Genomic DNA, 13,962 nt, shown 5'->3' with positions numbered 1-13,962 from the left:
TCTATTGGGGAAAAAGGCTAATTATCTTCCTAGGCAAAAAAGAAGATAGGCCCATGCCTTTCTTTGGGAAGATACTTTTGCCTTAGTGGGTGTCACTTTTCATCAATACATGATTAGAAATCTTTCTATAACTTTAGAAAAAACTGCTAATGCAACTATAGTTACCATCAAAGCTCAACAAAAAGCTATTGATTCATTGACTTAGGATGTATTAGGCAATCACACTGCTTTAGGGTATATATTACCTGAGTAAGGAGGGGTATGTGTGGTGGCAAACACCTTTTATTGTCTATACATAAATAGTTACCATGAAGTAGAATTTCAACTAGAAAAAATTAGAAGTCACTTGGTTACAAGTCTCTAAAAAAGAACCTGGGTTGGATTTTTGTCATTATGCTTTTAGTTGGCTCCCTAATGGAATAGGTATTGTGTTACTGATCTGGCATACAAATTCCTTTTCATGCTTATTTACATTATATGTGTAGTATTCAACTTATTAATGCTATGTATTGTTCTTTTATTTCTTCCAAGAAAAGTAAAATCAAAGTATTCCAAGGGCTAAAAAAAGAGAGGTATAGGACAAGGAAATGTGGCAGGGAAAGGTGGGATGAATGTCCTGGTAAATAGGTTTGAGTAAAGAAATCCCACATCCTTTATTTCTCCAAGAGCAGCCAATGGCATACAAAGATCCTTCCCATTATGACTTAAATGATGCTTTTTTCACCTATCACAAAGCCAAACAGACTCTAAAAATTTTCATTTTTACCTTGTCAACAATTTGCTGAAAACTTTTATTTTTGGTATTTTGATGAGAACAAAATACTGTTTATCAAACTTTCTTTAAGTTTCTCTCCTCTCTGGCTGTTGAACTTTGGCCCACCCTCAGCCTCTGCCAACATATACAAGCCCTCTTTATACCCCTCCCAAGAACGGGCTGACTTCAGGGTGAAATATTCTCTGATTTAGGATCTGATTCTATCATACTCCATCCTACTCTTCCTCCTTGCCTTCTTTCTAAACTTCTTTGTTCTTCGCTATGAAAAAAATCCCTTGTCTGCTTAAACTTTGAGAAGTTTGCATTTAACCTAAATTAGAATTCATTTTATTAGATAATGTCTAAAAACAGCCCAGGAAAAAAAACAATTACACCCTCAGAAAGGGCATCACACCCCTACTTCCATCCCAACCCTGACCACATCTGCCTGAGAATCCTCAGGTTTCCAGGGCTCTCTAGCTTCACTCAGTAGAAAGGGCTCCTTTCTTGGTTGTTGTAAACAGACTGGGGCATCTGGAGGGGAGGCTCCCCAGGAAGGAGTATCTGGGCCTTTAATGATCTCCTTTTGCTAGATCAGGATTGACTTTTGCTTGGAGTCTCCGAGCCCAAGTCTCTGTTGCCCAGTTAAAGTTTTTTACATAGTTTTAAATGAGAAGGAGCCAGTGTTTGAAGAATCCAGCAAAATCACTCAAACTCAGTATCTATATTTACAGAAGGGAAGAAAATTATAATGCATTTATATTTCCCATATCAATAATAAAACAAAAATATCTATCCCTTTCAAACAATAAACATGTCATTTAATTATTTCCACTATAACAAACATTTAGCAAACAATGAATTACATGTGCACACTTCTAGTAATTCCAAGTTGTCACAAAAAAATTTAGCTATGAACTCTGACATCCAGATCACAGGAAACAGCACAAAGTTGTCCACTGTCAAAAATTCCCCATCCTGAATAACAGAGAAACTGATGTTTTGGTGAGTATTTACAATTCACCAATTTATCTACCATACTTTCTTCTGGAAATGAATTCATTTTTCTGCAGCCTAATGGTAGAGACATTTTTCTTATTTCTTCTCCCTGGTAGCATTACCAAAGCTAAGCCCTGGGATTCTGTTTGAAATCACCTTGAGACAGAACAGCCCACAAAACCTTACAACACTTACTCTGGGGAAGAAAAACAGTAAATAAGAATTATTAACAAATGGAATAAAAGACTAGATTTTTTTCCCTGAAAGCCACCCTTCTTGCCTCATTAGAAATATATTATCTTTCAGGCCCCACTGATAAAATATATTTTGCAGTTAATGAATAAATCTTTTCAAGGTGACAAGTCCAGGGAAGGGTGGTGCTGGCTGCAGTACAGACATGTGTGACTCCAGTGTCAAGTCAGATCGTCCTTTCACTTGGGAAATCCTTCCACCCCCATCTTCCTCATTGTAAGAAACAGTGACTACCATTCTAGGAGACCCTGCTCTGTGCCTCTTTGAGCTGAAAGTGGAAATTGCTTTGCAGGTTCTTACAGTTCCTTACTTGCGTGGGTTTTCCTTGTCCTTTGAGACAGCTTATTTTTTTCCTCCCTTCAAAAGTCTGAAAGAATCCAGAGGGCAGCAGTCATTTCTGCTTTCTCCTCAATACCAGCATCTTATTGGCTGAGCACCAGTGTCTACATGGAATGGAAGCTTGGGTTGAGGAAAGAAAACCTTAACGTCTCAAAGGGTTAACTTTTCAGATGACTCCTCTCAGCACCAGGGCACACAGCTATTCCTCCAAGGAGTTTCACCCCCACACTTCAGGCTGCTGACATTCACTAGACACAGCAGGAGACATGACTGCTGTGAGCATTTGAGTCATCCCCAGACAGTCGTAAAACCAGCACTAGGAAAAGACAGAAAGATGGCTGAGGACATATCACCCTGTAAAGTTTCCAAGGGGTAACCTCAAGATAAAGGTAGTCTAGTAAGGTGTGTGTGCCTAAGGAAGATAAAAAGAAGAGAATCACAAAGATTTTTTATAGGGGAGCATAAGGTGATTATTCTGGTTTCCTCTCATGTGAGACGTTCAGAAACAGAACACAAATATCTTAAAAAGAGATCGTCACCACTCTGTGAAAAAAATAATCAACAAAATACTGTCTGTTTTAAAAACAAATAAAAAAAAATATAGTTGTTAATGTTATAAAGTGGAAAGCAGTAGTAGGCATTTGGAAGTGTGAGTTAGGCACTCAAAATTTACGATTTTCAACAGACCCCTAGAAGAGTAAGGTTGGGCAAACTGGAGTTGAGTCTTGCCATACCTTTGGAAAATGCAGGGAAAACCACTTCCCCGGGAGGTGTTAAAACAATCAAATAGGGAGAAATTAAACAGAAGTGGTTCTAGTGCCCTGGGTTTCTTCTACCTAACACAACTCTAACTCGAATGCATTTCCTCTAAATTACAACTTAGAGGAAAACAAAACGTAGGTTTAAGCAACCACAAACTGCCAGTAAAGCTGAGTACATAACCAGAAAATAGCCACCTGGGTAGTCCAAATAAGGCCACCACATAGCTGTATCGAATCAATTACTGAATGTAGTTTGCTTCCTCAAGCACCTCATAAAAGCCTTTCCTCCAAGCCCTTCCAGGGTCCCCAAACCACAAACCATGCTTAGAGGCTTCTAGATTCACAAAAATTGCTATTCGCTTAAATAAACTTATTTAAGTTTTCACACTTCCTCAGATAAATTTTTAATAGGAGAAAGGAAGTATGGGGCCCTCATTCTACGCTGAAGACTCTCCCGTCTCCCCGCACAATCTGGGGGAGACGCTGGGCTGTGGGCGCAGAGCTGCACAGAGAGGGATCGCAGCGGCGGCCAAAGTAAACGTGAAGGGACAGTACAGGATGCCCAGGGGGCCAGCTGCCCAGGCTGCCCTACCCTGTGGCTGGAGGGAAATAAGGCCTAAGGTGTGCCAATGGCGAACTTCCGTCTCAAGACTTCCGCGCTGCCGCGGGGAGGCCCGGGTTCACCGCAGCCGCTTCCGAGGCTCCGACCAGCCCCCTTCCCTCGCACTAGGCACGCTCACCATTTCCCAGCATCTGGGGTGTCCCAGGGTCCTCTCTATGGATATCCCAGTACCTGGTGTCCCAGGGTCGCCTCTCTATGGATATCCCAGTCGCCCTGGTCACAGGGCGACTGCAACTGTGGCAGAGACACCTGGACCGTCCTGGAGGTGGAACGATGGAGAGGGTACCTCCTCTCCGTGCCTGGCGCAGGAAACAAAGGCCGCACCAGATGCCGGAAACTGTCTCTTCCTTTCTGGCTGTGTACCTGATTGGACAGTCTTCACCTCAGCTCCTGATTGGGTAAGGCTCCAGGCCCCACCCCTCTGGCCAAGAGTGACAGGAAACACGATCAGACTGGGGCTGAATCAGGACAGAGTAAGGGGTTTCTTCCTATGGCTCTTCTTAGGCAATTGCCCCTGCTCTGGGACATGCCCTGCCCCAGGGGACATTTGTATTTAACATTTAATATTAATTACATTTTTATGAATTTTATATGTATTATACATACACATACAGTAAATATATATGTTATTCACAAATGGAAATAACATAACAATTAATTTACACTTTGAGTTTTTCTAAACTTCTTGGCCTCTGGTCATTTTGTTTTTTTTGAGACAGAGTCTCACACTGTTGCCCAGGCTAGAGTCCTATGGCATCAGCCTACCTCACAGCAACCTCAAACTCCTGGGCTTAAGCAATCCTACCGTCTCAGCCTCCTCAGTAGCTGCAACTACAGGCATGTGCCACCATGCCTGGCTAACTTTTTCCTATATATTTTTAGTTGTCCAGCTAATTTCTATTTTTTTTAGTAGAGCGGGGGCCTCACTCTTGCTCAGGCTGGTCTTGAACTCCTAAGTTCAAACAATCCTCCTGCTTCGGCCTCCCAGAGTGCTAGGATTACAGGCATGAGCCACCGTGCCCAGCTGGCCTCTGGTCTTTTGAGGAGTCAGCCTGAGCCTTGAAAATGGAGGCACTCCTCTAAGGAAGCAATGTCCAATAGACATAAAATGTGAGGCATGTATATCATTTAAAATTTTCTAGTAGCCACTTAAAAAAAAAGAAACAAGTAAAATTGATTGTAATAGTTTATTTAACTGAATATATCCAAAATGTTGTTTTTATATTTGATCAATATAGAATTATTAATGAAGGTTTTTTGGGGGGAGGGGTGTACTGTTTTTTGGTACTGTTCCTTTGAAACTCACTTTATGTTTTAAGTATTTAGCACATCTCAGTCCAGACCAGCCAGATTCCAGGTGATCAGCAGACGCCCCACATGGCCAGTGGCTGCCACACTGAAATGCAGCTCTGAGGGCTCTGACTCCTGTGACCTCAGAGAGGTGAAGGGCCTGAACCATGCTTTTTTGTCAGAGGAAAGGTAATACCCCGTCCCTAGTATCATCTTTCTTCAGGCCCAAGACAGGGAGTGATGGTGCCCCAAGAGAGAACAGGGGGCTGTAAGCAGGAAGTGTCCACAGATAGACCTCCACATGCACCTGTTGCTTGGTGGGGACCTATTGCCCTTCCAGAAAAACTGAACAACGGATGAGGGAACCGCAAGATTGTGGTCACAGAGCTCTGCAAATACATTACAAAACATGGAATACACACTTAAAACATATGACTTCTGTTACAGGGAATGTTAGTGTTAAGAACTAGGATTCTGAAAGATGACTAAAATCTAATAGTATATCCATGGCCACCAGGGATTAGTGATCCCCTCATATAAACCCAGTGGCCAGGACTTGAGCCTCAGCAAGGGCACTGGTGGGCACAACACCAGCTCCTTCTCCCGTGGTCAGTACAAAGCAGCAGAGAGCTCAGGGCTGGCCTAGGGAATAAGGGACATGGAGCCCATGAGCAGCAGCTGGTAAGGGCCCAGCTGCTCTCTGCTCTGTGCCTAAGCATCACCTGGGAAGATAAACTCATAATTCATTATTAATGTGGAATGGAACAGACTTCACTTTTAAGAGCTAGACTTAGTCTACAGACCCAAAGTTGCAATGTGCATGTCCTTGCTTATGAGAGGCCAGCAAACTTCCTTATGAATGATCTGTGGGGGCAGTCCTTCACAGGGGCCTGAGGCGTTTACCTTCCCTATTTTGCATAAGGAGTTGAGCAGGGTGGTCCTGAAATTTCTATTTTTATTTACAGGTTGATGAGAAAGAGAATACACTACCTAATTGAGGAAATTACGAAAAGAAAGTGTTAGAAAAAATGTGACTCATCATTTTGATCAGATCTCAGAACAGAATGTACAAAGAATATTTAACACTTACACCTTGTCATGAGGCTGGGCCTTCCACTAAAGGGGGCCGATTATGTCACACTGAACCCTGGGAACTGTGGGATTAAAAGTGTGCACAGTGACTACTTGGCAAGCTGGCCTACACGTGGCCAGATAACCACATTTCTCTCTCAGGGGAAGTGGAGTTATGGTCTCTTTCTCTGTCTCATATAGTTGGGACACCAAGTTTACCTCAATTAAGATGGTGAACATGTTTCTCAGGCTTGGGCTCATGGCATTGATAAGTGGGAAGTGAAGTAAATTTAGAGAAGAGAAACCAGCAGGAGCCCAGTGAGGAGGCTGATGCATCACCATGGGAGACAGGGTGGTCAGACCAGGCTGGACCCAGTGGGAGTAGTGAGAAGTGGCCACATGTTGCGTATATCTGAAGTACTTGCTGTTAAGTTTGGTGTAGAATGTGAGGTGAAGATAATAGTCCAGGATTAATCAAGTTTTTTGGTCTGTGCAAATAAAAATATGTGAACTTATTGGTCTGCACCAGAGGAGAATTTAGGCATCACTCATATTAAATATCTTTGAAAGTCAGCTTGTATAAGAAACAAATGTAGTATTGGAAGACTCAATATTTATAAAATGTAATTAGGGTTAAATGAGGTCATAATGTTGGTTTCCTAATCCAGTAGAACCAGTCCTCATAGGAAGAGGAAGAGACACAGGCATGTGTGCACAGATAAAGGCCATGTAAAGAGGCAGCAAGAAGGGTCCACCTAAAGGCCAAGGAGAGAGGCCTCAGGAGAAACCAAAACCGCAGATACCTCATGTGTTGGACTTTCTGCTTCCAGAACTTTGAGAAAATAAATTTCTGTTGTTTAGGCCACTCCGTCTGTGGCATTGTTTTATGGAAGCCCTAGTAGAAAGAAAACAAAGACTAAGCCTACATGTTTTCAAGATTTAATATAAATCTAAATTAACCAAGATGGTATGATATTGGCATAAAGATAAGAAAATTAGCAAATGGAACCTAATAGAGAGTCCACAAATAAGCCTACACAAATATGGGCACCTGATTTTTGACAAAGGTGAAAAGGCAAATAATTTGAGGAAGGATTGGATTTTCAACACATGGTACTGGAACAACTAACTAAGTAATCATTTGCAAATAAAATGAACTTGAATCCATACTACACACCACATAGAGAAATGAACTCAAAATGCATTAAATATAAATGTAGAACCTAAAAATATAAAACATCTAGAAGGTAGTTTTTTTTTTTTTCTTTTGAGACAGAGTCTTACTCTGTTGCCCAGGCTAGAGTGCCGTGGTGTCAGCCTAGCTCACAGCAACCTCAAACTCTGGGCTCAAGCAATCCTCCTGCCTTAGCCTCCTGAGTAGCTGGGACTACAGGCATGCGCCACTATGCCCGGCTAATTTTTTCTATATATTTTTAGTTGGCCAATTAATTTCTTTCTAATTTTAGACGGGATCTCGCTCTTGCTCAGGCTGGTCTTGAACTCCTGACCTCGAGCGATCCGCCTGCCTTGGCCTCCCAGAGTGCTAGGATTACAGGCGTGAGCCACCACGCCCGGCCGAAATAGAATGTCCAATAACAGGTAAATGGACAAAATGTATTATAGTTATATAAAGTAACACAACTCAGCAATAAAAAGAAATCAACTTTTAAAGCATGAAAAAACACAGATTAATGTCAAAATACTATTGATAAGTGAAAGAAACAAGAACAAAAAGAGTAAAATTCTCTTAAAAGACAAACTAATCTGTAACAATAGAAAGCAGATCAGTGATTGTCAGGGCAGGGCAAGACAGGGAGGGAGGACTGAGAGGTGGAGATTATGAGGGATATTAGAAAACTTTGAAAGGTGATGGATATAGTTACTGTCTTTATCGTAGTGATAGTTGATTTCATAGGTGTTTACATACCAAATTGTGTCAAACTTATTAAATTGTACATTTTATTTTTTTATTTTTATTTATTTATTTATTTATTTTTATTTTTTTGAGACAGAGTCTCACTCTGTTGCCCATGCTAAAGTGCTGTGGCGTCAGCCTAGCTCACAGCAACCTCAGACTCCTGACCTCAAGCGATCCACCCACCTCAGCCTCCCAGAGTGCTTAAATTGTACATTTTAAATTGTGCAATTGACTATATGTCAACATACCACGATAAAAAATGGAAGGAAAACCATATGTGGATATATCTCCTCTGCATATAATGTCCAAACTTAATAAAACTAATTAATTAATTGATACATTAATTAATTAGTACAACAAGCGCAATATTCTGTATTGATTCTAAAAGCTAGAAAAAAGTCATCAAATAGTATGTACAGAAGATTCCCAACATGTCCTCTTTGGCTCTGACAAAAATTTATGTTTCAGACCATGGCTAAAAGCTATGAAGTAGTCCTGGGCCATAGCTTCTATCTGATGTTAGGCTTCACATCACCTTCATCACAGCCACATTTCAAAACAATTGCATCAGCACCGCATAGGAGCCCCCGTGTAAATAAGACAGCAAGAGAAGCAGAACATCATCCGGTTCCTGAGAAGAGGCTGTTACTTCTTAGCCCATTAGATATTTAATACATATTTTGGAATAAATAAAGTAAGAATTCTTGCATTGAAGCTTCAATTTGTTTATTTTGAAATATTAAGGGAGTACAAAAGTTTTTGTTACATGGATACACTCTATAATGCTGAAGTCAAGTTTTTCAGTGAGCTTCCCATCAGGACAGTGTTTATTGTACTCAATGGGTAAGTTTTTAATCCCTTACTCCCCTCTCATCCTCCCCCTTCTTGGTTTCCAATGTCCTTTACATCTCTTTGTGCCCATTGTTTAGCTCCCACATACTTATTTGAGAGTATATGTGCTGTTTGTTTTTCGTTTTTGAGACACTTTGCTTAGGATAAGGGTCCCCAGTTCCATAAGTTGCTGCAAAAGAAACTATTTTATTCCTTTTAATGGCTGAGTAGAACTCCACAGTGTGTGTATGTATATGTGTGTGTGTGTGTGTGTATCACATTTCCATTATAACACTTACAAATTGATGGTCTCTTAGGTTGATTACACAACTTTGCAACTGTGAATTAGCTTCAATTTTTTATGACCAGAAAGAATAATAATGAAGACAACTTTTAGTAGGCCAGAAAGAAACAATACTATATACATGGTTTAAATTCTATTTAACATTGTACATTATAATTGGATATAAAACACATGTTAAACAAGAAAAAAAAAAAAAGAGACTAATTGTGTCATTTTGAGCAAAGCATTCAAAAATAAATGTAGTTTGCAAATTGCAGCCAAATCTACATAATTACTTGCTGTTAAGGATTCAACTTTATTTGAATATATTTTGGTAAATGTCCTTGTAACTACTATGGACAACACAGAGGCTTTCATTTTTACACGTTAATATAAGCAAAATGTGGGATCATTGATGAATGTTCTGTTACATAGTCTTCACTTATTTTAGATTATAATCATAAAAAAGATGGTATTCAAAGCAGATTTCTAATTTTTCACTTTTATTTTTATTGTACTATTATAATACTCTTATCCCTGGTGTCACTATGATTCAAGTTACACTTCAATGTTCAATGATCACTGATTCATTTAAAATATTTATTGAGCATACAACAACTGAAGAAGTGCTATTCTAGATAATGAAGACACATTAGAAACAAACAAACACACTTCCACTCCCATAGACTTTAAGTCTGGCGGGAAAAGCTGAAAGATTCCAGGGTGGTATAATGTCTTTATCAAAATGGTAAATATAGAGATACATATACATTTAAATATAGGAAAGTCCTATTTCAAGAACTGTTTCTTCAAACTAAGACCTGAATATGAGTACATTATGTCAGCAAGAAAAAAAATCAAATCTGACTGATAAACTGAGAGTCTTCATTTTCCAAAGCAAGCTATAAGCAAAGAGAAACTAAGAAGAGAAACTTCCAGATTAAATGTGATAATTTAGGTACATCAGTCAGTAAAATTCCTCAAGATACACATTAATTATAAATAAGAAAAATAATTAACTTTGTAATGGAGGAATCTGTCAGAGAGCACCTTAACCAAGTGAATGAACATCAACTGTAAGAGGATAGATTGGTATAACGTGCTCATGTATACAGAATACATCAATGCTAAAAGATTGCCGGCAAAAAACATGTGAATTGTAATCTCAATCTAATCACAAAAAATCAGTTTTTTGTAACGTTCAAACCACATATATTTCTCATGTTTTGTTATCTCCAGTAGTATATTTAATAGTCTTTCTTTAGCAACCTAGGGAGCTAGGTTGCTAAATCTTCTCGAATTAACCTTATTTTCAGAACTTTCAGAATTATCTTGGGCAATTAATGTCATCTTTGTTAATGTGTATTTTTTGACACAGGGTCTCACTGTGTTGCCCATGCTGGACTTCAGTGGCATCATCACAGCTCACTGCAACCTCAAACTCCTGGGCTCGAGCAATCTTCCTGCTTTAGCCTCCTGCGTAGCTGAGAGCACCACCACACCTGGCTAATTTTCTATTTATTATACAGAGAGGGTCTCACTCTTCCTCAAACTGCTCTCAAACTCCTGACCTCAAGTGATCCTCCCACCTCAGCCTTCCAAAGTGCTAGGATTACAGGTGTGAACCACCACACCTGGCCATAAATGTGCATTTTTAAATCCTATTTGGCATAGAGATGGTGGGGTATCCAGAGAGAACCTCAATAGTGCACATTCCCCCTTCTCACTGATACCCAAGAACCAAATCCTATGCCCTAGAGAAATCTTGGGTATCCACACATTTCCACGTTGACCTGTCAAAAAGGGAACATTTTCAATATTGCAGGTTTTAAATTCTTGGTGAGAATTTCTCGCAATTTGTAATAAGCCTCAATGTAGAGATGGCTCTGGTATGTAGGGGTGAAGGACTTCAAAGAGGTCCTTGAAAATTATAAGAAGAAAGGTAAAAAAGTAGCTGAGATAATCTTATTAGGCGGAAACATTCAGAAGTAGAGAAGCAATGATTTGCAAGTCCTAACTACATGACATTCTAGGAGTAAAAGTGGAGGCCGGGCGCGGTGGCTCACGCCTGTAATCCTAGCACTCTGGGAGGCCGAGACGGGCGGATTGCTCAAGGTCAGGAGTTCGAAACCAGCCTGAGCAAGAGCGAGACCTCGTCTCTACTATAAATAGAAAGAAATTAATTGGCCAACTAATATATATAGAAAAAAAATTAGCCGGGCATGGTGGCACATGCCTGTAGTCCCAGCTACTCGGGAGCCTGAGGCAGGAGGATCGCTTGAGCCCAGGAGTTTGAGGTTGCTGTGAGCTAGGCTGACGCCACGGCACTCACTCTAGCCTGGGCAACAAGTGAGACTCTGTCTCAAAAAAAAAAAAAAAGTGGACACAGCCCCTGACCTGGGAGACTCTTACCTGAGAACCAGCCATTTCTTCCTCTTCCTCCTCCTCCTCTAGGATTCCTTCTCAGGTGAGGTTATCTGGACAAATCACAACTGTATCTGTAGAATATATTATATATTTCAAGACATCAATACAACCCCTTCATCTGCTACCACTACACCCACAAGCAGAGGGGCCTTGAAGTGCAGAAAAGGCCACACTCATCTCTCCTGTGCCACAGTAAAGATTCAGCAAAAATGAGCTCCTACATAAATATCAAAACATGAGTTTCTCTCCTTTCCTGCCCTCAAGTGTCCTCCCCTGTCACTGAAACCAGCAGTTTCTGATGCAGAATGGGAATATGGGCCACACCGACTCACCCCCACCAAACCCAAGCAGAGGAGGCCCTGTGACCTCCCTTTGGAGAAAAGGCTGAACTCAAATCTCATGAATGGATCTGGGAGCTCACATGCTTGACCTTGGTCTCACCTTAAACTCATGAGGATCACTTAATTGAAACCACATGGATGGTCTCACCTGAACAAGAGACAGAAGCTATAGGGAAGGCACAGGGGATGGTATGTCTTCAAACTGGTCACAGGATTATAACTGGAAACCTAGCCTGAGAGTCACGTAGCTAAGCATTGCTTCTCAAGCTTCAGTGTGCATATAAATCATTTGGTGCCCCGGCTCCAGCCTAAGAAATGTGACTCTGCAAGTGTAGAAGGGGTTCGTGGATTGACTGTCTTCATCAACAAGTCCTCAGCATCAGTATCACTCAGCTAGAGACAGCAGGCACAGCACAGAGTCCCTTACACCCAATAAGTCTGTCACAACATAAATACTTCTGGTCCAAGTGAAGACCACAAATCACCATCCTGAAACAATATTCTCTGCTGGACCTTTAAAGCTGACAAAGGCTAGAAGGGCAACTATATCTGAGGAAGTCAACTGGAAAAAAAAGTGCACATGCATTAATGCAGTGTTCATTGATGATGTACTCTGCTCGCAAGTGTGCCGCAGCGCACTGCGCTGAGAACCTCACACTGTCTGTGTTAACCCTCAGAACACCCTGGCAGTCAGGAACTAAGTGTCCCATAATTCATAGCAGAACCTAGATTTGGGGCCCAGATTGTTTTTCTTTGTCACTGATGAGTAAAAGATATACATGGATGGGAGAGACATGGAAAGGAAGTGTTGAGGAGGAATAAAGGATTTTTTATTGTTGTGTTTATATTTACTTTCTTGTAACTTGTAGAACCTCTACTGGATCTGAAAAAATGGAAAACAGGCTGGAGGATGAACTGTCTCTAAGAAGCACAGGTTTTAATGAAAAAGATGTAAATTAAGGCACCAAAATATATAATCATTTGCACACATTTATCTGCTTTTGGGTTTAGGAAAATCCCAGTTGTGAAACTGGGCACCAGTTGTGGAAGGATGGCAGGAACAGCCGAGCCAAACTCTGACCTTCTCTAATCAGTTCTTTGAGGGGAGAATCCAGAATGAGACCAGACCTGAGCAAGGCACAGAGGAGGGTGGGTGCGGGAAGGGGTGGGACAGGGAGCAGGTCCTGGGCTCTGACTGCTATGCTGCTGGTTTATTTTTCTGTCTTTTCTAAGCTTACTCAACATAAATTATACTCCCACTGTTTATATACTTTTAATCATTTTAAGGTACTTACTTGTCTACTTCATAACATAACAAGCAATTTAACATAGAGCATCAGAGTTTTCTAGGACAATTAAATTAGATGCTCAATATTGATTCTGAACAAGGTAAAGCAACAGAAATGACTACAAAAACAACTGTTCTTTCCTTGGGTGGTGACATCAGAACTCATGAGAACAGTAGAGGGAAGTGATCCAAATGAAGCCAAAGTCTCCATATATCTCCCCTTTCTTGTACTGATTACATGATGCTGAATTCAACAATTTATCCATTTGCTCTAGACTAAAAGTTCAACTCCCATCTGGGAACCAACCAAGGAGATTTCTTCTGGGAGGGGAGGAAAAAAACCCCTGCGTGACACATCCTTCTCCCACTGAGATGGAAGTAGGTTTAGACCTTGTTGTCAGCCTGAGCCCAGTCTACACAGGACACCCCCAATGTCTCAAAGACTCCCAGATGCTGGTGAGAGGGTCTCCAGCAAGCCTGGGGCCAATGTCCCCATGGTGAGCCATGCAACAGAGACTCACGCTCACTCTGGGGTCAGAACAGAGAATGAACCTGCCCTGACAGAGCAGCCAACCATGCATCCAGGTGTGATATTACCTGTCTCTGAATTCTGGAGGCCAATGAAGGAGGATAGCTTGAGGCCAGGAGTTAAAAACCAGCTGGGAGGCCGGGTGCAGTGGCTCACGCCTGTAATCCTAGCACTCTAGGAGGCCGAGGCGGGCAGATTGCTCGAGGTCAGGAGTTCGAAACCAGCCTGAGCAAGAGCGAGACCCCGTCTCTACTATA

The 13,962-nt window shown here is 41.2% G+C and overlaps 1 pseudogene; it reads left to right on the top strand.

Annotated features, from left to right (window-relative positions):
* The first annotated feature begins 3,528 nt into the window (after positions 1-3,528).
* Positions 3,529-13,962, top strand: part of LOC105864162 (calpain-7-like) — a 35,114-nt pseudogene continuing 24,680 nt past the window's right edge.

Source organism: Microcebus murinus, chromosome 13 (genome assembly GCF_040939455.1).
Source record: "Microcebus murinus isolate Inina chromosome 13, M.murinus_Inina_mat1.0, whole genome shotgun sequence".
In the NCBI taxonomy this organism is placed as follows: domain Eukaryota; kingdom Metazoa; phylum Chordata; class Mammalia; order Primates; family Cheirogaleidae; genus Microcebus; species Microcebus murinus.
Note: the sequence above shows the minus strand (reverse complement) of the source record. Positions and strands in the feature narration are given on the sequence as shown.